Below are 26,491 nucleotides of genomic sequence, written 5' to 3' on the forward strand. Positions count from 1 at the left end.
AAACTTCTTTTGTTCAGCGTCTCATCAAAATTGAAAACATTTTTAAAAACTACAAGTCTCATGGGCTTTAGTGGTGAAATAATAATTTAAAAAATCGTTTGGGAAATGAGTTTACTCCCTGGGTACTTTCTTTGTATACTTTTGACTATACCGGCCAAGTCCGGGATTTACGGGAAATCGCAGGTTTTCGTTTGCCGGCGATTAAACTTCTTTTATTCAGCGTCTCATCAAAAATGAAAACATTTTTGAAAACTACAAGTCTCATGCGTTTTAGTGGTGAAATAATAATTTAAAAAATCGTTTGTGAAATGAGTTTACTCCCTGTGTACTTTCTTTGTATACTTTTGACTATACCGGCCAAGTCTGGGATTTACGGGAAATCGCAGGTTTTCGTTTGCCGGCGATTAAACTTCTTTTATTCAGCGTCTCATCAAAAATGAAAACATTTTTGAAAACTACAAGTCTCATGCGTTTTAGTGGTGAAATAATAATTTAAAAAATCGTTTCGGAAAGGAGTTTACTCCTTGGGTACTTTCTTTTGTATACTTTTGACTATCCGGGCCGAGTCCGGGATTTACGGGAAATCGCAGGTTTTCGTTTGCCGGCGATTAAACTTCTTTTATTCAGCGCCTCATCAAAAATGAAAACATTTTTGAAAATACAAGTCTCATGCGTTTTGGTGGTGAAAAAATAATTTAAAAAATCGTTCGAGAAATGAGTTTACACCGTGGGTACTTTCTTTGTATACTTTTGACTATACGGGCCGAGTCAGGGATTTACGGGAAATCGCAGGTTTTCGTTTGCCGGCGATTAAACTTCTTTTATTCAGCGTCTCATCAAAAATGAAAACATTTTTGAAAACTACAAGTCTCATGCGTTTTAGTGGTGAAAAAATAATTTAAAAATTCGTTAGGGAAATGAGTTTACTCACTGGGTACTTTCCTTGTATACTTTTGACTATACGGGCCGAGACCGGGATTTACGGGAAATCGCGGGTTTTCGTTTGCCGGCGATTAAACTTCTTTTGTATAGCGTCTCATCAAAATTGAAAACATTTTTAAAAACTACAAGTCTCATGGGCTTTAGTGGTGAAATAATAATTTAAAAAATCGTTTGGGAAGTGAGTTTACTCCCTGGGTACTTTCTTTTGTATACTTTTGACTATGCAGGCCGAGTCCGGGATTTACGGGAAATCGCAGGTTTTCGTTTGCCGGCGATTAAACTTCTTTTATTCAGCGTCTCATCACAAATGAAAAGATTTCTGAAAACTACAAGTCTCATGGGCTTTAGTGGTGAAATAATAATTTAAAAAATTGTTTGGGAAATGAGTTTACTCCCTGGGTACTTTCTTTGTATACTTTTGACTATACGGGCCAAGTCCGGGATTTACGGGAAATCGCAGGTTTTCGTTTGTCGGCGATTAAACTTCTTCTATTCAGCGTCTCATCAAAAATGAAAACATTTTTGAAAACTACAAGTCTCATGCGTTTTAGTGGAGAAAAAATAAATTTAAAAAATCGTTCGAGAAATGAGTTTACACCGTGGGTACTTTCTTTTTATACTTTTGACTATACGTGCCGAGTCCGGATTTACGGGAAATCGCAGGTTTTCGTTTGCCGGCGATTAAACTTCTTTTATTCAGCGTCTCATCAAAAATGAAAACATTTTTGAAAACTACAAGTCTCATGCGTTTTAGTGGTGAAAAAATAATTTAAAAATTCGTTAGGGAAATGAGTTTACTCACTGGGTATTTTCTTTGTATACTTTTGACTATCGGGCCGAGACCGGGATTTACGGGAAATCACGGGTTTTCGTTTGCCGGCGATTAAACTTCTTTTGTTCAGCGTCTCATCAAAATTGAAAACATTTTTAAAAACTACAAGTCTCATGGGCTTTAGTGGTGAAATAATAATTTAAAAAATCGTTTGGGAAATGAGTTTACTCCCTGGGTACTTTCTTTGTATACTTTTGACTATCCGGGCCGAGTCCGGGATTTACGGGAAATCGCAGGTTTTCGTTTGCCGGCGATTAAACTTCTTTTATTCAGCGTCTCATCACAAATGAAAACATTTTTGAAAACTACAAGTCTCATGCGTTTTAGTGGTGAAAAAATATTTTAAAAATTCGTTAGGGAAATGAGTTTACTCACTGGGTACTTTCCTTGTATACTTTTGACTATTCGGGCCGAGTCCGGGATTTACGGGAAATGGCGGGTTTTCGTTTGCCGGCGATTAAACTTCTTTTATTCAGCGTCTCATCAAAAATGAAAACATTTTTAAAAACTACAAGTCTCATGGTCTTTAGTGGTGAAATAATAATTTAAAAAATTGTTTGGGAAATGAGTTTACTCCCTGGGTACTTTCTTTGTATACTTTTGACTATACGGGCCAAGTCCGGGATTTACGGGAAATCGCAGGTTTTCGTTTGTCGGCGATTAAACTTCTTCTATTCAGCGTCTCATCAAAAATGAAAACATTTTTGAAAACTACAAGTCTCATGCGTTTTAGTGGAGAAAAAATAAATTTAAAAAATCGTTCGAGAAATGAGTTTACACCGTGGGTACTTTCTTTTTATACTTTTGACTATACGTGCCGAGTCCGGATTTACGGGAAATCGCAGGTTTTCGTTTGCCGGCGATTAAACTTCTTTTATTCAGCGTCTCATCAAAAATGAAAACATTTTTGAAAACTACAAGTCTCATGCGTTTTAGTGGTGAAAAAATAATTTAAAAATTCGTTAGGGAAATGAGTTTACTCACTGGGTACTTTCCTTGTATACTTTTGACTATCGGGCCGAGACCGGGATTTACGGGAAATCACGGGTTTTCGTTTGCCGGCGATTAAACTTCTTTTGTTCAGCGTCTCATCAAAATTGAAAACATTTTTAAAAACTACAAGTCTCATGGGCTTTAGTGGTGAAATAATAATTTAAAAAATCGTTTGGGAAATGAGTTTACTCCCTGGGTACTTTCTTTGTATACTTTTGACTATACCGGCCAAGTCCGGGATTTACGGGAAATCGCAGGTTTTCGTTTGCCGGCGATTAAACTTCTTTTATTCAGCGTCTCATCAAAAATGAAAACATTTTTGAAAACTACAAGTCTCATGCGTTTTAGTGGTGAAATAATAATTTAAAAAATCGTTTGTGAAATGAGTTTACTCCCTGGGTACTTTCTTTGTATACTTTTGACTATACCGGCCAAGTCTGGGATTTACGGGAAATCGCAGGTTTTCGTTTGCCGGCGATTAAACTTCTTTTATTCAGCGTCTCATCAAAAATGAAAATATTTTTGAAAACTACAAGTCTCATGCGTTTTAGTGGTGAAAAAATAATTTAAAAAATCGTTCGGGAAATGAGTTTACACCGTGGGTACTTTCTTTGTATACTTTTGACTATCCGGGCCGAGTCCGGGATTTACAGGAAATCGCAGGTTTTCGTTTGCCGGCGATTAAACTTCTTTTATTCAGCGTCTCATCACAAATGAAAACATTTTTAAAAACTACAAGTCTCATGGGCTTTAGTGGTGAAATAATAATTTAAAAAATCGTTTCGGAAAGGAGTTTACTCCTTGGGTACTTTCTTTTGTATACTTTTGACAATCCGGGCCGAGTCCGGGATTTACGGGAAATCGCAGGTTTTCGTTTGCCGGCGATTAAACTTCTTTTATTCAGCGCCTCATCAAAAATGAAAACATTTTTGAAAATACAAGTCTCATGCGTTTTGGTGGTGAAAAAATAATTTAAAAAATCGTTCGGGAAATGAGTTTACACCGTGGGTACTTTCTTTGTATACTTTTGACTATACGGGCCGAGTCAGGGATTTACGGGAAATCGCAGGTTTTCGTTTGCCGGCGATTAAACTTCTTTTATTCAGCGTCTCATCAAAAATGAAAACATTTTTCAAAACTACAAGTCTCATGCGTTTTAGTGGTGAAAAAATAATTTAAAAATTCGTTAGGGAAATGAGTTTACTCACTGGGTACTTTCCTTGTATACTTTTGACTATACGGGCCGAGACCGGGATTTACGGGAAATCGCGGGTTTTCGTTTGCCGGCGATTAAACTTCTTTTGTATAGCGTCTCATCAAAATTGAAAACATTTTTAAAAACTACAAGTCTCATGGGCTTTAGTGGTGAAATAATAATTTAAAAAATCGTTTGGGAAGTGAGTTTACTCCCTGGGTACTTTCTTTTGTATACTTTTGACTATGCAGGCCGAGTCCGGGATTTACGGGAAATCGCAGGTTTTCGTTTGCCGGCGATTAAACTTCTTTTATTCAGCGTCTCATCACAAATGAAAACATTTTTGAAAACTACAAGTCTCATGCGTTTTAGTGGTGAAAAAATATTTTAAAAATTCGTTAGGGAAATGAGTTTACTCACTGGGTACTTTCCTTGTATACTTTTGACTATTCGGGCCGAGTCCGGGATTTACGGGAAATGGCGGGTTTTCGTTTGCCGGCGATTAAACTTCTTTTATTCAGCGTCTCATCAAAAATGAAAACATTTTTAAAAACTACAAGTCTCATGGGCTTTAGTGGTGAAAAAATAATTTAAAAAATCGTTCGGGAAATGAGTTTACACCCTGGGTACTTTCTTTGCATACTTTTGACTATACGGGCCGAGTCCGGGATTTACGGGAAATCGCAGGTCTTCGTTTGCCGGCAATTAAACCACTTTCATTAAGGGTCTCATCAAAAATGAAAAGATTTCTGAAAACTACAAGTCTTATGCGTTTTAGTGGTGAAAAAATAATTTAAAGAATCGTTCGGGAAATGAGTTTACTCCCTGGGTACTTTCTTTGTATACTTTTGACTATACGGGCCGAGTCCGGGATTTACGGGAAATCGCGGGTTTTCGTTTGCCGGCGATTAAACTTCTTTTATACAGCGTCTCATCAAAAATGAAAACATTTTTAAAAACTACAAGTCTCATGGGCTTTAGTGGTGAAATAATAATTTAAAAAATGGTTTGGGAAATTAGTTTACTCCCTGGGTACTTTCTTTGTATACTTTTGACTATACGGGCCGAGTCTGGGATTTACGGGAAATCGCAGGTGTTGGTTTGCCGGCGATTAAACTTCTTTTATTCAGCGTCTCATCAAAAATGAAAACATTTTTAAAAACTACAAGTCTCATGCGTTTTAGTGGTGAAAAAATAAATTAAAAAATCGTTCGAAAAATGAGTTTACTCCCTGGGTACTATCTTTGTATACTTTTGAATATACGGGCCAAGCCCGGGATTTACGGGAAATCGCGGGTTTTCGTCTGCCGGCGATTAAACTTCTTTTATTCAGCGTCTCATCAGAAATGAAAACATATTTGAAAACTACAAGTCTTATGCGTTTTAGTGGTGAAAAAATAATTTAATAAATCGTTCTGGAAATGAGTTTACTCACTGGGTACTTTCTTTTTATACATTCGACTATACGGGCCAAGCCCGGGATTTACGGAAAATCGCGGGTTTTCGTTTGCCGGCGATTAAACCTCTTTCATTAGGCGTCTCATCAAAAATGAAAACATTTTTGAAAACTACAAGTCTCATGCGTTTTAGTGGTGAAAAAATAATTTAAAAATTCGTTCGGAAAATGAGTTTACTCACTGGGTACTTTCCTTGTATACTTTTGACTATACGGGCCGAGTCCGGGATTTACGGGAAATCGCGGGTTTTCGTTTGCCGGCGATTAAACTTCTTTTATTCAGCGTCTCATCAAAAATGAAAACATTTTTAAAAACTACAAGTCTCATGGCCTTTAGTGATGAAATAATAATTTAAAAAATCGTTTGGGAAATGAGTTTACTCCCTGGGTACTTTCTTTGTATACTTTTGACTATACGGGCCGAGTCCGGGATTTACGGAAAATCGCAGGTTTTCGTTTGCCGGCGATTAAACTTCTTTTATTCAGCGTCTCATCAAAAATGAAAACATTTTTGAAAACTACAAGTCTCATGCGTTTTAGTGGTGAAAAAATAATTTAAAAAATCGTTCGAGAAATGAGTTTACACCGTGGGTACTTTCTTTGTATACTTTTGACTATTCGGGCCGAGTCCGGGATTTACGGGAAATGGCAGGTTTTCGTTTGCCGGCGATTAAACTTCTTTTATTCAGCGTCTCATCAAAAATGAAAACATTTTTAAAAACTACAACTCTCATGGGCTTTAGTGGTGAAATAATAATTTAAAAAATTGTTTGGGAAATGAGTTTACACCGTGGGTACTTTCTTTGTATACTTTTGACTATACGGGCCGAGTCCGGGATTTACGGGAAATCGCAGGTTTTCGTTTGCCGGCGATTGAACATCTTTTATCCAGCGTCTCATCAAAAATGAAAACATTTTTGAAAACTACAAGTCTCATGCGTTTTAGTGGTGAAAAAATAATTTAAAAATTCGTTAGGGAAATGAGTTTACTCACTGGGTACTTTCCTTGTATACTTTTGACTATACGGGCCGAGACCGGGATTTACGGGAAATCGCGGGTTTTCGTTTGCCGGCGATTAAACTTCTTTTGTTCAGCGTCTCATCAAAATTGAAAACATTTTTAAAAACTACAAGTCTCATGCGTTTTAGTGGTGAAAAAATAAATTAAAAAATCGTTCGGGAAATGAGTTTACACCGTGGGTACTTTCTTTGTATACTTTTGACTATACGGGCCGAGTCCGGGATTTACGGGAAATCGCAGGTTTTCGTTTGCCGGCGATTGAACATCTTTTATCCAGCGTCTCATCAAAAATGAAAACATTTTTGAAAACTACAAGTCTCATGGGCTTTAGTGGTGAAATAATAATTTAAAAAATCGTTTGGGAAATGAGTTTACTCCCTGGGTACTTTCTTTGTATACTTTTGACTATACCGGCCAAGTCCGGGATTCACGGGAAATCGCAGGTTTTCGTTTGCCGGCGATTAAACTTCTTTTATTCAGCGTCTCATCAAAAATGAAAACATTTTTGAAAACTACAAGTCTCATGCGTTTTAGTGGTGAAAAAATAATTTAAAAAATCGTTCGGGAAATGAGTTTACACCGTGGGTACTTTCTTTGTATACTTTTGACTATCCGGGCCGAGTCCGGGATTTACAGGAAATCGCAGGTTTTCGTTTGCCGGCGATTAAACTTCTTTTATTCAGCGTCTCATCACAAATGAAAACATTTTTGAAAACTACAAGTCTCATGCGTTTTAGTGGTGAAAAAATAATTTAAAAATTCGTTAGGGAAATGAGTTTACTCACTGGGTACTTTCCTTGTATACTTTTGACTATACGGGCCGAGACCGGGATTTACGGGAAATCGCGGGTTTTCGTTTGCCGGCGATTAAACTTCTTTTATTCAGCGTCTCATCACAAATGAAAACATTTTTAAAAACTACAAGTCTCATGGGCTTTAGTGGTGAAATAATAATTTAAAAAATCGTTTCGGAAATGAGTTTACTCCCTGGGTACTTTCTTTTGTATACTTTTGACTATCCGGGCCGAGTCCGGGATTTACGGAAAATCGCAGGTTTTCGTTTGCCGGCGATTAAACTTCTTTTATTCAGCGTCTCATCAAAAATGAAAACATTTTTGAAAACTACAAGTCTTATGCGTTTTAGTGGTGAAAAAATAATTTAAAGAATCGTTCGGGAAATGAGTTTACTCCCTGGGTACTTTCTTTGTATACTTTTGACTATACGGGCCGAGTCCGGGATTTACGGGAAATCGCGGGTTTTCGTTTGCCGGCGATTAAACTTCTTTTATTCAGCGTCTCATCAAAAATGAAAACATTTTTAAAAACTACAAGTCTCATGGGCTTTAGTGGTGAAATAATAATTTAAAAAATGGTTTGGGAAATTAGTTTACTCCCTGGGTACTTTCTTTGTATACTTTTGACTATACGGGCCGAGTCTGGGATTTACGGGAAATCGCAGGTTTTGGTTTGCCGGCGATTAAACTTCTTTTATTCAGCGTCTCATCAAAAATGAAAACATTTTTGAAAACTACAAGTCTCATGCGTTTTAGTGGTGAAAAAATAAATTAAAAAATCGTTCGGGAAATGAGTTTACTCCCTGGGTACTATCTTTGTATACTTTTGACTATACGGGCCAAGCCCGGGATTTACGGGAAATCGCGGGTTTTCGTCTGCCGGCGATTAAACTTCTTTTATTCAGCGTCTCATCAGAAATGAAAACATATTTGAAAACTACAAGTCTTATGCGTTTTAGTGGTGAAAAAATAATTTAATAAATCGTTCTGGAAATGAGTTTACTCACTGGGTACTTTCTTTGTATACATTCGACTATACGGGCCAAGCCCGGGATTTACGGGAAATCGCGGGTTTTCGTTTGCCGGCGATTAAACCTCTTTCATTAAGCGTCTCATCAAAAATGAAAACATTTTTGAAAACTACAAGTCTCATGCGTTTTAGTGGTGAAAAAATAATTTAAAAATTCGTTCGGAAAATGAGTTTACTCACTGGGTACTTTCCTTGTATACTTTTGACTATACGGGCCGAGTCCGGGATTTAAGGGAAATCGCGGGTTTTCGTTTGCCGGCGATTAAACTTCTTTTATTCAGCGTCTCATCAAAAATGAAAACATTTTTAAAAACTACAAGTCTCATGGGCTTTAGTGGTGAAATAATAATTTAAAAAATCGTTTGGGAAATGAGTTTACTCCCTGGGTACTTTCTTTGTATACTTTTGACTATACGGGCCGAGTCCGGGATTTACGGAAAATCGCAGGTTTTCGTTTGCCGGCGATTAAACTTCTTTTATTCAGCGTCTCATCAAAAATGAAAACATTTTTGAAAACTACAAGTCTCATGCGTTTTAGTGGTGAAAAAATAATTTAAAAAATCGTTCGAGAAATGAGTTTACACCGTGGGTACTTTCTTTGTATACTTTTGACTATTCGGGCCGAGTCCGGGATTTACGGGAAATGGCAGGTTTTCGTTTGCCGGCGATTAAACTTCTTTTATTCAGCGTCTCATCAAAAATGAAAACATTTTTAAAAACTACAAGTCTCATGGGCTTTAGTGGTGAAATAATAATTTAAAAAATTGTTTGGGAAATGAGTTTACTCCCTGGGTACTTTCTTTGTATACTTTTGACTATACGGGCCAAGTCCGGGATTTACGGGAAATCGCAGGTTTTCGTTTGCCGGCGATTAAACTTCTTCTATTCAGCGTCTCATCAAAAATGAAAACATTTTTGAAAACTACAAGTCTCATGCGTTTTAGTGGTGAAAAAATAAATTAAAAAATCGTTCGGGAAATGAGTTTACACCGTGGGTACTTTCTTTGTATACTTTTGACTATACGGGCCGAGTCCGGGATTTACGGAAAATCGCAGGTTTTCGTTTGCCGGCGATTAAACTTCTTTTATTCAGCGTCTCATCAAAAATGAAAACATTTTTGAAAACTACAAGTCTCATGCGTTTTAGTGGTGAAAAAATAATTTAAAAAATCGTTCGAGAAATGAGTTTACACCGTGGGTACTTTCTTTGTATACTTTTGACTATTCGGGCCGAGTCCGGGATTTACGGGAAATGGCAGGTTTTCGTTTGCCGGCGATTAAACTTCTTTTATTCAGCGTCTCATCAAAAATGAAAACATTTTTAAAAACTACAAGTCTCATGGGCTTTAGTGGTGAAATAATAATTTAAAAAATTGTTTGGGAAAAGAGTTTACTCCCTGGGTACTTTCTTTGTATACTTTTGACTATACGGGCCAAGTCCGGGATTTACGGGAAATCGCAGGTTTTCGTTTGCCGGCGATTAAACTTCTTCTATTCAGCGTCTCATCAAAAATGAAAACATTTTTGAAAACTACAAGTCTCATGCGTTTTAGTGGTGAAAAAATAAATTAAAAAATCGTTCGGGAAATGAGTTTACACCGTGGGTACTTTCTTTGTATACTTTTGACTATACGGGCCGAGTCCGGGATTTACGGGAAATCGCAGGTTTTCGTTTGCCGGCGATTGAACTTCTTTTATTCAGCGTCTCATCAAAAATGAAAACATTTTTGAAAACTACAAGTCTCATGCGTTTTAGTGGTGAAATAATAATTTAAAAAATCGTTTGGGAAATGAGTTTACTCCCTGGGTACTTTCTTTGTATACTTTTGACTATACGGGCCGAGTCCGGGATTTACGGAAAATCGCAGGTTTTCGTTTGCCGGCGATTAAACTTCTTTTATTCAGCGTCTCATCAAAAATGAAAACATTTTTGAAAACTACAAGTCTCATGCGTTTTAGTGGTGAAAAAATAATTTAAAAAATCGTTCGAGAAATGAGTTTACACCGTGGGTACTTTCTTTGTATACTTTTGACTATACGGGCCGAGTCCGGGATTTACGGGAAATCGCAGGTTTTCGTTTGCCGGCGATTGAACTTCTTTTATTCAGCGTCTCATCAAAAATGAAAACATTTTTGAAAACTACAAGTCTCATGCGTTTTAGTGGTGAAATAATAATTTAAAAAATCGTTTGGGAAATGAGTTTACTCCCTGGGTACTTTCTTTGTATACTTTTGACTATACGGGCCGAGTCCGGGATTTACGGAAAATCGCAGGTTTTCGTTTGCCGGCGATTAAACTTCTTTTATTCAGCGTCTCATCAAAAATGAAAACATTTTTGAAAACTACAAGTCTCATGCGTTTTAGTGGTGAAAAAATAATTTAAAAAATCGTTCGAGAAATGAGTTTACACCGTGGGTACTTTCTTTGTATACTTTTGACTATTCGGGCCGAGTCCGGGATTTACGGGAAATGGCAGGTTTTCGTTTGCCGGCGATTAAACTTCTTTTATTCAGCGTCTCATCAAAAATGAAAACATTTTTAAAAACTACAAGTCTCATGGGCTTTAGTGGTGAAATAATAATTTAAAAAATTGTTTGGGAAATGAGTTTACTCCCTGGGTACTTTCTTTGTATACTTTTGACTATACGGGCCAAGTCCGGGATTTACGGGAAATCGCAGGTTTTCGTTTGCCGGCGATTAAACTTCTTCTATTCAGCGTCTCATCAAAAATGAAAACATTTTTGAAAACTACAAGTCTCATGCGTTTTAGTGGTGAAAAAATAAATTAAAAAATCGTTCGGGAAATGAGTTTACACCGTGGGTACTTTCTTTGTATACTTTTGACTATACGGGCCGAGTCCGGGATTTACGGGAAATCGCAGGTTTTCGTTTGCCGGCGATTGAACTTCTTTTATTCAGCGTCTCATCAAAAATGAAAACATTTTTGAAAACTACAAGTCTCATGCGTTTTAGTGGTGAAAAAATAATTTAAAAATTCGTTAGGGAAATGAGTTTACTCACTGGGTACTTTCCTTGTATACTTTTGACTATACGGGCCGAGACCGGGATTTACGGGAAATCGCGGGTTTTCGTTTGCCGGCAATTAAACTTCTTTTGTTCAGCGTCTCATCAAAATTGAAAACATTTTTAAAAACTACAAGTCTCATGGGCTTTAGTGGTGAAATAATAATTTAAAAAATCGTTCGGGAAATGAGTTTACACCGTGGGTAATTTCTTTGTATACTTTTGACTATCCGGGCCGAGTCCGGGATTTACGGGAAATCGCAGGTTTTCGTTTGCCGGCGATTAAACTTCTTTTATTCAGCGTCTCATCACAAATGAAAACATTTTTGAAAACTACAAGTCTCATGCGTTTTAGTGGTGAAAAAATAATTTAAAAATTCGTTAGGGAAATGAGTTTACTCACTGGGTACTTTCCTTGTATACTTTTGACTATACGGGCCTAGACCGGGATTTACGGGAAATCGCGGGTTTTCGTTTGCCGGCGATTAAACTTCTTTTGTATAGCGTCTCATCAAAATTGAAAACATTTTTAAAAACTACAAGTCTCATGGGCTTTAGTGGTGAAATAATAATTTAAAAAATCGTTTCGGAAATGAGTTTACTCCCTGGGTACTTTCTTTTGTATACTTTTGACTATCCGGGCCGAGTCCGGGATTTACGGAAAATCGCAGGTTTTCGTTTGCCGGCGATTAAACTTCTTTTATTCAGCGTCTCATCAAAAATGAAAACATTTTTGAAAACTACAAGTCTTATGCGTTTTAGTGGTGAAAAAATAATTTAAAGAATCGTTCGGGAAATGAGTTTACTCCCTGGGTACTTTCTTTGTATACTTTTGACTATACGGGCCGAGTCCGGGATTTACGGGAAATCGCGGGTTTTCGTTTGCCGGCGATTAAACTTCTTTTATTCAGCGTCTCATCAAAAATGAAAACATTTTTAAAAACTACAAGTCTCATGGGCTTTAGTGGTGAAATAATAATTTAAAAAATGGTTTGGGAAATTAGTTTACTCCCTGGGTACTTTCTTTGTATACTTTTGACTATACGGGCCGAGTCTGGGATTTACGGGAAATCGCAGGTTTTGGTTTGCCGGCGATTAAACTTCTTTTATTCAGCGTCTCATCAAAAATGAAAACATTTTTGAAAACTACAAGTCTCATGCGTTTTAGTGGTGAAAAAATAAATTAAAAAATCGTTCGGGAAATGAGTTTACTCCCTGGGTACTATCTTTGTATACTTTTGACTATACGGGCCAAGCCCGGGATTTACGGGAAATCGCGGGTTTTCGTCTGCCGGCGATTAAACTTCTTTTATTCAGCGTCTCATCAAAAATGAATACATTTTTGAAAACTACAAGTCTTATGCGTTTTAGTGGTGAAAAAATAATTTAAAGAATCGTTCGGGAAATGAGTTTACTCCCTGGGTACTTTCTTTGTATACTTTTGACTATACGGGCCGAGTCCGGGATTTACGGGAAATCGCGGGTTTTCGTTTGCCGGCGATTAAACTTCTTTTATTCAGCGTCTCATCAAAAATGAAAACATTTTTAAAAACTACAAGTCTCATGGGCTTTAGTGGTGAAATAATAATTTAAAAAATGGTTTGGGAAATTAGTTTACTCCCTGGGTACTTTCTTTGTATACTTTTGACTATACGGGCCGAGTCTGGGATTTACGGGAAATCGCAGGTTTTGGTTTGCCGGCGATTAAACTTCTTTTATTCAGCGTCTCATCAAAAATGAAAACATTTTTGAAAACTACAAGTCTCATGCGTTTTAGTGGTGAAAAAATAAATTAAAAAATCGTTCGGGAAATGAGTTTACTCCCTGGGTACTATCTTTGTATACTTTTGACTATACGGGCCAAGCCCGGGATTTACGGGAAATCGCGGGTTTTCGTCTGCCGGCGATTAAACTTCTTTTATTCAGCGTCTCATCAGAAATGAAAACATATTTGAAAACTACAAGTCTCATGGGCTTTAGTGGTGAAATAATAATTTAAAAAATGGTTTGGGAAATTAGTTTACTCCCTGGGTACTTTCTTTGTATACTTTTGACTATACGGGCCGAGTCTGGGATTTACGGGAAATCGCAGGTTTTGGTTTGCCGGCGATTAAACTTCTTTTAACCAGCGTCTCATCAAAAATGAAAACATTTTTGAAAACTACAAGTCTCATGCGTTTTAGTGGTGAAAAAATAAATTAAAAAATCGTTCGGGAAATGAGTTTACTCCCTGGGTACTATCTTTGTATACTTTTGACTATACGGGCCAAGCCCGGGATTTACGGGAAATCGCGGGTTTTCGTCTGCCGGCGATTAAACTTCTTTTATTCAGCGTCTCATCAGAAATGAAAACATATTTGAAAACTACAAGTCTTATGCGTTTTAGTGGTGAAAAAATAATTTAATAAATCGTTCTGGAAATGAGTTTACTCACTGGGTACTTTCTTTGTATACATTCGACTATACGGGCCAAGCCCGGGATTTACGGGAAATCGCGGGTTTTCGTTTGCCGGCGATTAAACCTCTTTCATTAAGCGTCTCATCAAAAATGAAAACATTTTTGAAAACTACAAGTCTCATGCGTTTTAGTGGTGAAAAAATAATTTAAAAATTCGTTCGGAAAATGAGTTTAGTCACTGGGTACTTTCCTTGTATACTTTTGACTATACGGGCCGAGTCCGGGATTTACGGGAAATCGCGGGTTTTCGTTTGCCGGCGATTAAACTTCTTTTATTCAGCGTCTCATCAAAAATGAAAACATTTTTAAAAACTACAAGTCTCATGGGCTTTAGTGGTGAAATAATAATTTAAAAAATCGTTTGGGAAATGAGTTTACTCCCTGGGTACTTTCTTTGTATACTTTTGACTATACGGGCCGAGTCCGGGATTTACGGAAAATCGCAGGTTTTCGTTTGCCGGCGATTAAACTTCTTTTATTCAGCGTCTCATCAAAAATGAAAACATTTTTGAAAACTACAAGTCTCATGCGTTTTAGTGGTGAAAAAATAATTTAAAAAATCGTTCGAGAAATGAGTTTACCCCGTGGGTACTTTCTTTGTATACTTTTGACTATTCGGGCCGAGTCCGGGATTTACGGGAAATGGCAGGTTTTCGTTTGCCGGCGATTAAACTTCTTTTATTCAGCGTCTCATCAAAAATGAAAACATTTTTAAAAACTACAAGTCTCATGGGCTTTAGTGGTGAAATAATAATTTAAGAAATTGTTTGGGAAATGAGTTTACTCCCTGGGTACTTTCTTTGTATACTTTTGACTATGCGGCCAAGTCCGGGATTTACGGGAAATCGCAGGTTTTCGTTTGCCGGCGATTAAACTTCTTCTATTCAGCGTCTCATCAAAAATGAAAACATTTTTGAAAACTACAAGTCTCATGCGTTTTAGTGGTGAAAAAATAAATTAAAAAATCGTTCGGGAAATGAGTTTACACCGTGGGTACTTTCTTTGTATACTTTTGACTATACGGGCCGAGTCCGGGATTTACGGGAAATCGCAGGTTTTCGATTGCCGGCGATTGAACTTCTTTTATTCAGCGTCTCATCAAAAATGAAAACATTTTTGAAAACTACAAGTCTCATGCGTTTTAGTGGTGAAAAAATAAAATTTAAAAATTCGTTAGGGAAATGAGTTTACTCACTGGGTACTTTCCTTGTATACTTTTGACTATACGGGCCGAGACCGGGATTTACGGGAAATCGCGGGTTTTCGTTTGCCGGCGATTAAACTTCTTTTATTCAGCGTCTCATTAAAAATGAAAACATTTTTGAAAACTACAAGTCTCATGCGTTTTAGTGGTGAAAAAATAATTTAAAAAATCGTTCGGGAAATGAGTTTACACCGTGGGTACTTTCTTTGTATACTTTTGACTATCCGGGCCGAGTCCGGGATTTACGGGAAATCGCAGGTTTTCGTTTGCCGGCGATTAAACTTCTTTTATTCAGCGTCTCATCACAAATGAAAACATTTTTGAAAACTACAAGTCTCATGCGTTTTAGTGGTGAAAAAATAATTTAAAAATTCGTTAGGGAAATGAGTTTACTCACTGGGTACTTTCCTTGTATACTTTTGACTATACGGGCCGAGACCGGGATTTACGGGAAATCGCGGGTTTTCGTTTGCCGGCGATTAAACTTCTTTTGTATAGCGTCTCATCAAAATTGAAAACATTTTTAAAAACTACAAGTCTCATGGGCTTTAGTGGTGAAATAATAATTTAAAAAATCGTTTCGGAAATGAGTTTACTCCCTGGGTACTTTCTTTTGTATACTTTTGACTATCCGGGCCGAGTCCGGGATTTACGGGAAATCGCAGGTTTTCGTTTGCCGGCGATTAAACTTCTTTTATTCAGCGTCTCATCAAAAATGAAAACATTTTTGAAAACTACAAGTCTCATGCGTTTTAGTGGTAAAAAAATAATTTAAAAAATCGTTCGGGAAATGAGTTTACACCGTGGGTACTTTCTTTGTATACTTTTGACTATACGGGCCGAGTCCGGGATTTACGGGAAATCGCAGGTTTTCGTTTGCCGGCGATTAAACTTCTTTTATTCAGCGTCTCATCACAAATGAAAACATTTTTGAAAACTACAAGTCTCATGCGTTTTAGTGGTGAAAAAATAATTTAAAAATTCGTTAGGGAAATGAGTTTACTCACTGGGTACTTTCCTTGTATACTTTTGACTATACGGGCCGAGACCGGGATTTACGGGAAATCGCGGGTTTTCGTTTGCCGGCGATTAAACTTCTTTTGTATAGCGTCTCATCAAAATTGAAAACATTTTTAAAAACTACAAGTCTCATGGGCTTTAGTGGTGAAATAATAATTTAAAAAATCGTTTCGGAAATGAGTTTACTCCCTGGGTACTTTCTTTTGTATACTTTTGACTATCCGGGCCGAGTCCGGGATTTACGGGAAATCGCAGGTTTTCGTTTGCCGGCGATTAAACTTCTTTTATTCAGCGTCTCATCAAAAATGAAAACATTTTTGAAAACTACAAGTCTCATGCGTTTCAGTGGTGAAAAAATAATTTAAAAAATCGTTCGGGAAATGAGTTTACACCGTGGGTACTTTCTTTGTATACTTTTGACTATACGGGCCGAGTCCGGGATTTACGGGAAATCGCAGGTTTTCGTTTGCCGGCGATTAAACTTCTTTTATTCAGCGTCTCATCAAAAATGAAAACATGTTTGAAAACTACAATTCTCATGCGTTTTAGTGGTTAAAAAAAAATGTAAATATTCGTTAGGGAAATGAGTTTACTCACTGGGTACTTTCCTTGTATACTTTTGACTATACGGGCCGAGACCGGGATTTACGGGAAATCGCAGGTTTTCGTTTGCCGGCGATTAAACTTCTTTTGTATAGCGTCTCATCAAAATTGAAAACATTTTTAAAAACTACAAGTCTCATGGGCTTTAGTGGTGAAATAATAATTTAAAAAATCGTTTGGGAAATGAGTTTACTCCCTGGGTACTTTCTTTTGCATACTTTTGACTATCCAGGCCGAGTCCGGGATTTACGGGAAATTGCAGGTTTTCGTTTGCCGGCGATTAAAATTCTTTTATTCAGCGTCTCATCAAATATGAAAACATTTTTGAAAACTACAAGTCTCATGCGTTTTAGTGGTGAAAAAATAATTTAAAAAATCGTTCGGGAAATGAGTTTACACCCTGGGTACTTTCTTTGCATACTTTTGACTATACGGGCTGAGTCCGGGATTTACGGGAAATCGCAGGTCTTCGTTTGCCGGCAATTAAACCACTTTCATTAAGGGTCTCATCAAAAATGAAAAGATTTCTGAAAACTACAAGTCTCATGCGTTTTAGTGGTGAAAAAATAATTTAAAGAATCGTTCGGGAAATGAGTTTACTCCCTGGGTACTTTCTTTGTATACTTTTGACTATACGGGCCGAGTCCGGGATTTACGGGAAATCGCGGGTTTTCGTTTGCCGGCGATTAAACTTCTTTTATTCAGCGTCTTATCAAAAATGAAAACATTTTTAAAAACTACAAGTCTCATGGGCTTTAGTGGTGAAATAATAATTTAAAAAATGGTTTGGGAAATTAGTTTACTCCCTGGGTACTTTCTTTGTATACTTTTGACTATACGGGCCGAGTCCGGGATTTACGGGAAATCGCAGGTTTTGGTTTGCTGGCGATTAAACTTCTTTTATTCAGCGTCTCATCAAAAATGAAAACATTTTTGAAAACTACAAGTCTCATGCGTTTCAGTGGTGAAAAAATAAATTAAAAAATCGTTCGGGAAATGAGTTTACTCCCTGGGTACTATCTTTGTATACTTTTGACTATACGGGCCAAGCCCGGGATTTACGGGAAATCGCGGGTTTTTGTCTGCCGGCGATTAAACTTCTTTTATTCAGCGTCTCATCAGAAATGAAAACATATTTGAAAACTACAAGTCTTATGCGTTTTAGTGGTGAAAAAATAATTTAAAAAATCGTTCTGGAAATGAGTTTACTTACTGGGTACTTTCTTTGTATACATTCGACTATACGGGCCAAGCCCGGGATTTACGGGAAATCGCGGGTTTTCGTTTGCCGGCGATTAAACCTCTTTCATTAAGCGTCTCATCAAAAATGAAAACATTTTTGAAAACTACAAGTCTCATGCGTTTTAGTGGTGAAAAAAAAAATTAAAAAATCGTTCGGGAAATGAGCTTACTTCCTGGTTACTTTCTTTGTATACATTCAACTATACGGGCCAAGTCCAGGATTTACGGGAAATCGCGGGATTCCGTTTGCCGGCGATTAAACCTCTTTTATTAAGCGTCTCATCAAAAATGAAAACATTTTTGAAAACTACAAGTCTCATGCGTTTTAGTGGTGAAAAAATAATTTAAAAATTCGTTCGGGAAATGAGTTTACTCACTGGGTACTTTCCTTGTATACTTTTGACTATACGGGCCGAGTCCGGGATTTACGGGAAATCGCGGGTTTTCGTTTGCCGGCGATTAAACTTCTTTTATTCAGCGTCTCATCAAAAATGAAAACATTTTTAAAAACTACAAGTCTCATGGGCTTTAGTGGTGAAATAATAATTTAAAAAATCGTTTGGGAAATGAGTTTACTCCCTGGGTACTTTCTTTGTATACTTTTGACTATACGGGCCGAGTCCGGGATTTACGGGAAATCGCAGGTTTTCGTTTGCCGGCGATTAAACTTCTTTTATTCAGCGTCTCATCAAAAATGAAAACATTTTTGAAAACTACAAGTCTCATGCGTTTTAGTGGTGAAAAAATAATTTAAAAATTCGTTCGGGAAATGAGTTTACTCACTGGGTACTTTCCTTGTATACTTTTGACTATACGGGCCGAGTCCGGGATTTACGGGAAATCGCGGGTTTTCGTTTGCCGGCGATTAAACTTCTTTTATTCAGCGTCTCATCAAAAATGAAAACATTTTTAAAAACTACAAGTCTCATGGGCTTTAGTGGTGAAATAATAATTTAAAAAATCGTTTGGGAAATGAGTTTACTCCCTGGGTACTTTCTTTGTATACTTTTGACTATACGGGCCGAGTCCGGGATTTACGGGACATCGCAGGTTTTCGTTTGACGGCGATTAAACTTCTTTTATTCAGTGTCTCATCAAAAATGAAAACATGTTTGAAAACTACAAGTCTCATGCGTTTTAGTGGTGAAAAAATAATTTAAAAAATCGTTCGGGAAATGAGTTTACACCCTGGGTACTTTCTTTGCATACTTTTGACTATACGGGCTGAGTCCGGGATTTACGGGAAATCGCAGGTCTTCGTTTGCCGGCAATTAAACCACTTTCATTAAGGGTCTCATCAAAAATGAAAAGATTTCTGAAAACTACAAGTCTCATGCGTTTTAGTGGTGAAAAAATAATTTAAAGAATCGTTCGGGAAATGAGTTTACTCCCTGGGTACTTTCTTTGTATACTTTTGACTATACGGGCCGAGTCCGGGATTTACGGGAAATCGCGGGTTTTCGTTTGCCGGCGATTAAACTTCTTTTATTCAGCGTCTTATCAAAAATGAAAACATTTTTAAAAACTACAAGTCTCATGGGCTTTAGTGGTGAAATAATAATTTAAAAAATGGTTTGGGAAATTAGTTTACTCCCTGGGTACTTTCTTTGTATACTTTTGACTATACGGGCCGAGTCCGGGATTTACGGGAAATCGCAGGTTTGGGTTTGCTGGCGATTAAACTTCTTTTATTCAGCGTCTCATCAAAAATGAAAACATTTTTGAAAACTACAAGTCTCATGCGTTTTAGTGGTGAAAAAATAAATTAAAAAATCGTTCGGGAAATGAGTTTACTCCCTGGGTACTATCTTTGTATACTTTTGACTATACGGGCCAAGCCCGGGATTTACGGGAAACCGCGGGTTTTTGTCTGCCGGCGATTAAACTTCTTTTATTCAGCGTCTCATCAGAAATGAAAACATATTTGAAAACTACAAGTCTTATGCGTTTTAGTGGTGAAAAAATAATTTAAAAAATCGTTCTGGAAATGAGTTTACTTACTGGGTACTTTCTTTGTATACATTCGACTATACGGGCCAAGCCCGGGATTTACGGGAAATCGCGGGTTTTCGTTTGCCGGCGATTAAACCTCTTTCATTAAGCGTCTCATCAAAAATGAAAACATTTTTGAAAACTACAAGTCTCATGCGTTTTAGTGGTGAAAAAAAAAATTAAAAAATCGTTCGGGAAATGAGCTTACTTCCTGGTTACTTTCTTTGTATACATTCAACTATACGGGCCAAGTCCAGGATTTACGGGAAATCGCGGGATTCCGTTTGCCGGCGATTAAAACTCTTTTATTAAGCGTCTCATCAAAAATGAAAACATTTTTGAAAACTACAAGTCTCATGCGTTTTAGTGGTGAAAAAATAATTTAAAAATTCGTTCGGGAAATGAGTTTACTCACTGGGTACTTTCCTTGTATACTTTTGACTATACGGGCCGAGTCCGGGATTTACGGGAAATCGCGGGTTTTCGTTTGCCGGCGATTAAACTTCTTTTATTCAGCGTCTCATCAAAAATGAAAACATTTTTAAAAACTACAAGTCTCATGGGCTTTAGTGGTGAAATAATAATTTAAAAAATCGTTTGGGAAATGAGTTTACTCCCTGGGTACTTTCTTTGTATACTTTTGACTATACGGGCCGAGTCCGGGATTTACGGGAAATCGCAGGTTTTCGTTTGCCGGCGATTAAACTTCTTTTATTCAGCGTCTCATCAAAAATGAAAACATTTTTGAAAACTACAAGTCTCATGCGTTTTAGTGGTGAAAAAATAATTTAAAAATTCGTTCGGGAAATGAGTTTACTCACTGGGTACTTTCCTTGTATACTTTTGACTATACGGGCCGAGTCCGGGATTTACGGGAAATCGCGGGTTTTCGTTTGCCGGCGATTAAACTTCTTTTATTCAGCGTCTCATCAAAAATGAAAACATTTTTAAAAACTACAAGTCTCATGGGCTTTAGTGGTGAAATAATAATGTAAATATTCGTTAGGGAAATGAGTTTACTCACTGGGTACTTACCTTGTATACTTTTGACTATACGGGCCGAGTCCGGGATTTAGGGGAAATCGCAGGTTTTCGTTTGCCGGCGATTAAACTTCTTTTATTCAGCGTCTCATCAAAAATGAAAACATGTTTGAAAACTACAAGTCTCATGCGTTTTAGTGGTGAAAAAATAATGTAAATATTCGTTAGGGAAATGAGTTTACTCACTGGGTACTTACCTTGTATACTTTTGACTATACGGGCCGAGACCGGGATTTACGGGAAATCGCGGGTTTTCGTTTGCCGGCGATAAAACTTCTTTTGTATAGCGTATCATCAAAATTGAAAACATTTTTAAAAACTACAAGTCTCATGGACTTTAGTGGTGAAATAATAATTTAAAAAATCGTTTGGGAAATGAGTTTACTCCCTGGGTACTTTCTTTTGTATACTTTTGACTATCCGGGCCGAGTCCGAGATTTACGGGAAATTGCAGGTTTTCGTTTGCCGGCGATTAAACTTCTTTTATTCAGCGTCTCATCAAAAATGAAAACATTTTTGAAAACTACAAGTCTCATGCGTTTTAGTGGTGAAAAAATAATTTAAAAAATCGTTCGGGAAATGAGTTTACACCCAGGGTACTTTCTTTGCATACTTTTGACTATACGTGCTGAGTCCCGGATTTACGGGAAATCGCAGGTCTTCGTTTGCCGGCAATTAAACCACTTTCATTAAGGGTCTCATCAAAAATGAAAAGATTTCTGAGAACTACAAGTCTCATGCGTTTTAGTGGTGAAAAAATAATTTAAAGAATCGTTCGGGAAATGAGTTTACTCCCTGGGTACTTTCTTTGTATACTTTTGACTATACGGGCCGAGTCCGGGATTTACGGGAAATCGCGGGTTTTTGTTTGCCGGCGAATAAACTTCTTTTATTCAGCGTCTTATCAAAAATGAAAACATTTTTAAAAACTACAAGTCTCATGGGCTTTAGTGGTGAAATAATAATTTAAAAAATGGTTTGGGAAATTAGTTTACTCCCTGGGTACTTTCTTTGTATACTTTCGACTATACGGGCCGAGTCCGGGATTTATGTGAAATCGCAGGTTTTGGTTTGCCGGCGATTAAACTTCTTTTATTCAGCGTCTCATCAAAAATGAAAACATATTTGAAAACTACAAGTCTCATGCGTTTTAGTGGTGAAAAAATAAATTAAAAAATCGTTCGGGAAATGAGTTTACTCCCTGGGTACTATCTTTGTATACTTTTGACTATACGGGCCAAGCCCGGGATTTACGGGAAATCGCGGGTTTTCGTCTGCCGGCGATTAAACTTCTTTTATTCAGCGTCTCATCAGAAATGAAAACATATTTGAAAACTACAAGTCTTATGCGTTTTAGTGGTGAAAAAATAATTTAAAAAATCGTTCTGGAAATGAGTTTACTTACTGGGTACTTTCTTTGTATACATTCGACTATACGGGCCAAGCCCGGGATTTACGGGAAATCGCGGGTTTTCGTTTGCCGGCGATTAAACCTCTTTCATTAAGCGTCTCATCAAAAATGAAAACATTTTTGAAAACTACAAGTCTCATGCGTTTTAGTGGTGAAAAAATAATTTAAAAAATCGTTCGGGAAATGAGTTTACACCCCGGGTACTTTCTTTGTATACTTTTGACTATACGGGCCGCGTCCGGGATTTACGGGGAATCGCAGGTTTTCGTTTGCCGGCGATTAAACTTCTTTTATTCAGCGTCTCATCAAAAATGAAAACATGTTTGAAAACTACAAGTCTCATGCATTTTAGTGGTGAAAAAATAATGTAAATATTCGTTAGGGAAATGAGTTTACTCACTGGGTACTTTCCTTGTATACTTTTGACTATACGGGCCGAGACCGGGATTTACGGGAAATCGCGGGTTTTCGTTTGCCGGCGATTAAACTTCTTTTGTATAGCGTCTCATCAAAATTGAAAACATTTTTAAAAACTACAAGTCTCATGGGCTTTAGTGGTGAAATAATAATTTAAAAAATCGTTTGGGAAATGAGTTTACTCCCTGGGTACTTTCTTTTGTATACTTTTGACTATCCAGGCCGAGTCCGGGATTTACGGGAAATTGCAGGTTTTCGTTTGCCGGCGATTAAACTTCTTTTATTCAGCGTCTCATCAAAAATGAAAACAATTTTGAAAACTACAAGTCTCATGCGTTTTAGTGGTAAAAAAATAATTTAAAAAATCGTTCGGGAAATGAGTTTACACCCAGGGTACTTTCTTTGCATACTTTTGACTATACGGGCTGAGTCCGGGATTTACGGGAAATCGCAGGTCTTCGTTTGCCGGCAATTAAACCACTTTCATTAATGGTCTCATCAAACATGAAAAGATTTCTGAAAACTACAAGTCTCATGCGTTTTAGTGGTGAAAAAATAATTTAAAGAATCGTTCGGGAAATGAGTTTACTCCCTGGGTACTTTCTTTGTATACTTTTGACTATACGGGCCGAGTCCGGGATTTACGGGAAATCGCAGGTTTTCGTTTGCCGGCGATTAAACTTCTTTTATTCAGCGTCTCATCAAAAATGAAAACATGTTTGAAAACTACAAGTCTCATGCATTTTAGTGGTGAAAAAATAATGTAAATATTCGTTAGGGAAATGAGTTTACTCACTGGGTACTTTCCTTGTATACTTTTGACTATACGGGCCGAGTCCGGGATTTACGGGAAATCGCGGGTTTTCGTTTGCCGGCGATTAAACTTCTTTTATTCAGCGTCTTATCAAAAATGAAAACATTTTTAAAAACTACAAGTCTCATGGGCTTTAGTGGTGAAATAATAATTTAAAAAATGGTTTGGGAAATTAGTTTACTCCCTGGGTACTTTCTTTGTATACTTTCGACTATAGGGGCCGAGTCCGGGATTTACGGGAAATCGCAGGTTTTGGTTTGCCGGCGATTAAACTTCTTTTATTCAGCGTCTCATCAAAAATGAAAACATTTTTGAAAACTACAAGTCTCATGCGTTTTAGTGGTGAAAAAATAAATTAAAAAATCGTTCTGGAAATGAGTTTACTTACTGGGTACTTTCTTTGTATACATTCGACTATACGGGCCAAGCCCGGGATTTACGGGAAATCGCGGGTTTTCGTTTGCCGGCGATTAAACCTCTTTCATTAAGCGTCTCATCAAAAATGAAAACATTTTTGAAAACTACAAGTCTCATGCGTTTTAGTGGTGAAAAAAAAAATTAAAAAATCGTTCGGGAAATGAGCTTACTTCCTGGGTACTTTCTTTGTATACATTCAACTATACGGGCCAAGTCCAGGATTTACGGAAATCGCGGGATTCCGTTTGCCGGCGATTAAACTTCTTTTATTCAGCGTCTCATCAAAAATTAAAACATTTTTGAAAACTACAAGTCTCATGCGTTTTAGTGGTGAAAAAATAATTTAAAAAATCGTTCGGGAAATGAACTTACTTCCTGGGTACTTTCTTTGTATACATTCAACTATACGGGCCAAGTCCAGGATTTACGGGAAATCGCGGGATTCCGTTTGCCGGCGATTAAACTTCTTTTATTCAGCGTCTCATCAAAAATGAAAACATTTTTGAAAACTACAAGTCTCATGCGTTTTAGTGGTGAAAAAATAATTTAAAAAATCGTTCGAGAAATGAGTTTACACCGTGGGTACTTTCTTTGTATACTTTGGACTATACGGGCCGAGTCCGGGATTTACGGAAAATCGCAGGTTTTCGTTTGCCGGCGATTAAACTTCTTTTATTCAGCGTCTCATCAAAAATGAAAACATTTTTGAAAACTACAAGTCTCATGCGTTTTAGTGGTGAAAAAATAATTTAAAAAATCGTTCGAGAAATGAGTTTACACCGTGGGTACTTTCTTTGTATACTTTTGACTATTCGGGCCGAGTCCGGGATTTACGGGAAATGGCAGGTTTTCGTTTGCCGGCGATTAAACTTCTTTTATTCAGCGTCTCATCAAAAATGAAAACATTTTTAAAAACTACAAGTCTCATGGGCTTTAGTGGTGAAATAATAATTTAAAAAATTGTTTGGGAAATGAGTTTACTCCCTGGGTACTTTCTTTGTATACTTTTGACTATACGGGCCAAGTCCGGGATTTACGGGAAATCGCAGGTTTTCGTTTGCTGGCGATTAAACTTCTTCAATTCAGCGTCTCATCAAAAATGAAAACATTTTTGAAAACTACAAGTCTCATGCGTTTTAGTGGTGAAAAAATAAATTAAAAAATCGTTCGGGAAATGAGTTTACACCGTGGGTACTTTCTTTGTATACTTTTGACTATACGGGCCGAGTCCGGGATTTACGGGAAATCGCAGGTTTTCGTTTGCCGGCGATTGAACTTCTTTTATTCAGCGTCTCATCAAAAATGAAAACATTTTTGAAAACTACAAGTCTCATGCGTTTTAGTGGTGAAAAAATAATTTAAAAATTCGTTAGGGAAATGAGTTTACTCACTGGGTACTTTCCTTGTATACTTTTGACTATACGGGCCGAGACCGGGATTTACGGGAAATCGCGGGTTTTCGTTTGCCGGCGATTAAACTTCTTTTGTTCAGCGTCTCATCAAAATTGAAAACATTTTTAAAAACTACAAGTCTCATGGGCTTTAGTGGTGAAATAATAATTTAAAAAATCGTTTGGGAAATGAGTTTACTCCCTGGGTACTTTCTTTGTATACTTTTGACTATACCGGCCAAGTCCGGGATTCACGGGAAATCGCAGGTTTTCGTTTGCCGGCGATTAAACTTCTTTTGTTCAGCGTCTCATCAAAATTGAAAACATTTTTAAAAACTACAAGTCTCATGGGCTTTAGTGGTGAAATAATAATTTAAAAAATCGTTTGGGAAATGAGTTTACTCCCTGGGTACTTTCTTTGTATACTTTTGACTATACCGGCCAAGTCCGGGATTTACGGGAAATCGCGGGATTCCGTTTGCCGGCGATTAAACCTCTTTTATTAAGCGTCTCATCAAAAATGAAAACATTTTTGAAAACTACAAGTCTCATGCGTTTTAGTGGTGAAAAAATAATTTAAAAATTCGTTCGGGAAATGAGTTTACTCACTGGGTACTTTCCTTGTATACTTTTGACTATACGGGCCGAGTCCGGGATTTACGGGAAATCGCGGGTTTTCGTTTGCCGGCGATTAAACTTCTTTTGTTCAGCGTCTCATCAAAATTGAAAACATTTTTAAAAACTACAAGTCTCATGGGCTTTAGTGGTGAAATAATAATTTAAAAAATCGTTTGGGAAATGAGTTTACTCCCTGGGTACTTTCTTTGTATACTTTTGACTATACCGGCCAAGTCCGGGATTCACGGGAAATCGCAGGTTTTCGTTTGCCGGCGATTAAACTTCTTTTGTTCAGCGTCTCATCAAAATTGAAAACATTTTTAAAAACTACAAGTCTCATGGGCTTTAGTGGTGAAATAATAATTTAAAAAATCGTTTGGGAAATGAGTTTACTCCCTGGGTACTTTCTTTGTATACTTTTGACTATACCGGCCAAGTCCGGGATTTACGGGAAATCGCGGGATTCCGTTTGCCGGCGATTAAACCTCTTTTATTAAGCGTCTCATCAAAAATGAAAACATTTTTGAAAACTACAAGTCTCATGCGTTTTAGTGGTGAAAAAATAATTTAAAAAT

The sequence above is a fragment of the Hydractinia symbiolongicarpus genome, chromosome 2, assembly GCF_029227915.1.
Source record: "Hydractinia symbiolongicarpus strain clone_291-10 chromosome 2, HSymV2.1, whole genome shotgun sequence".
NCBI classification, from domain to species: Eukaryota; Metazoa; Cnidaria; class Hydrozoa; order Anthoathecata; family Hydractiniidae; genus Hydractinia; species Hydractinia symbiolongicarpus.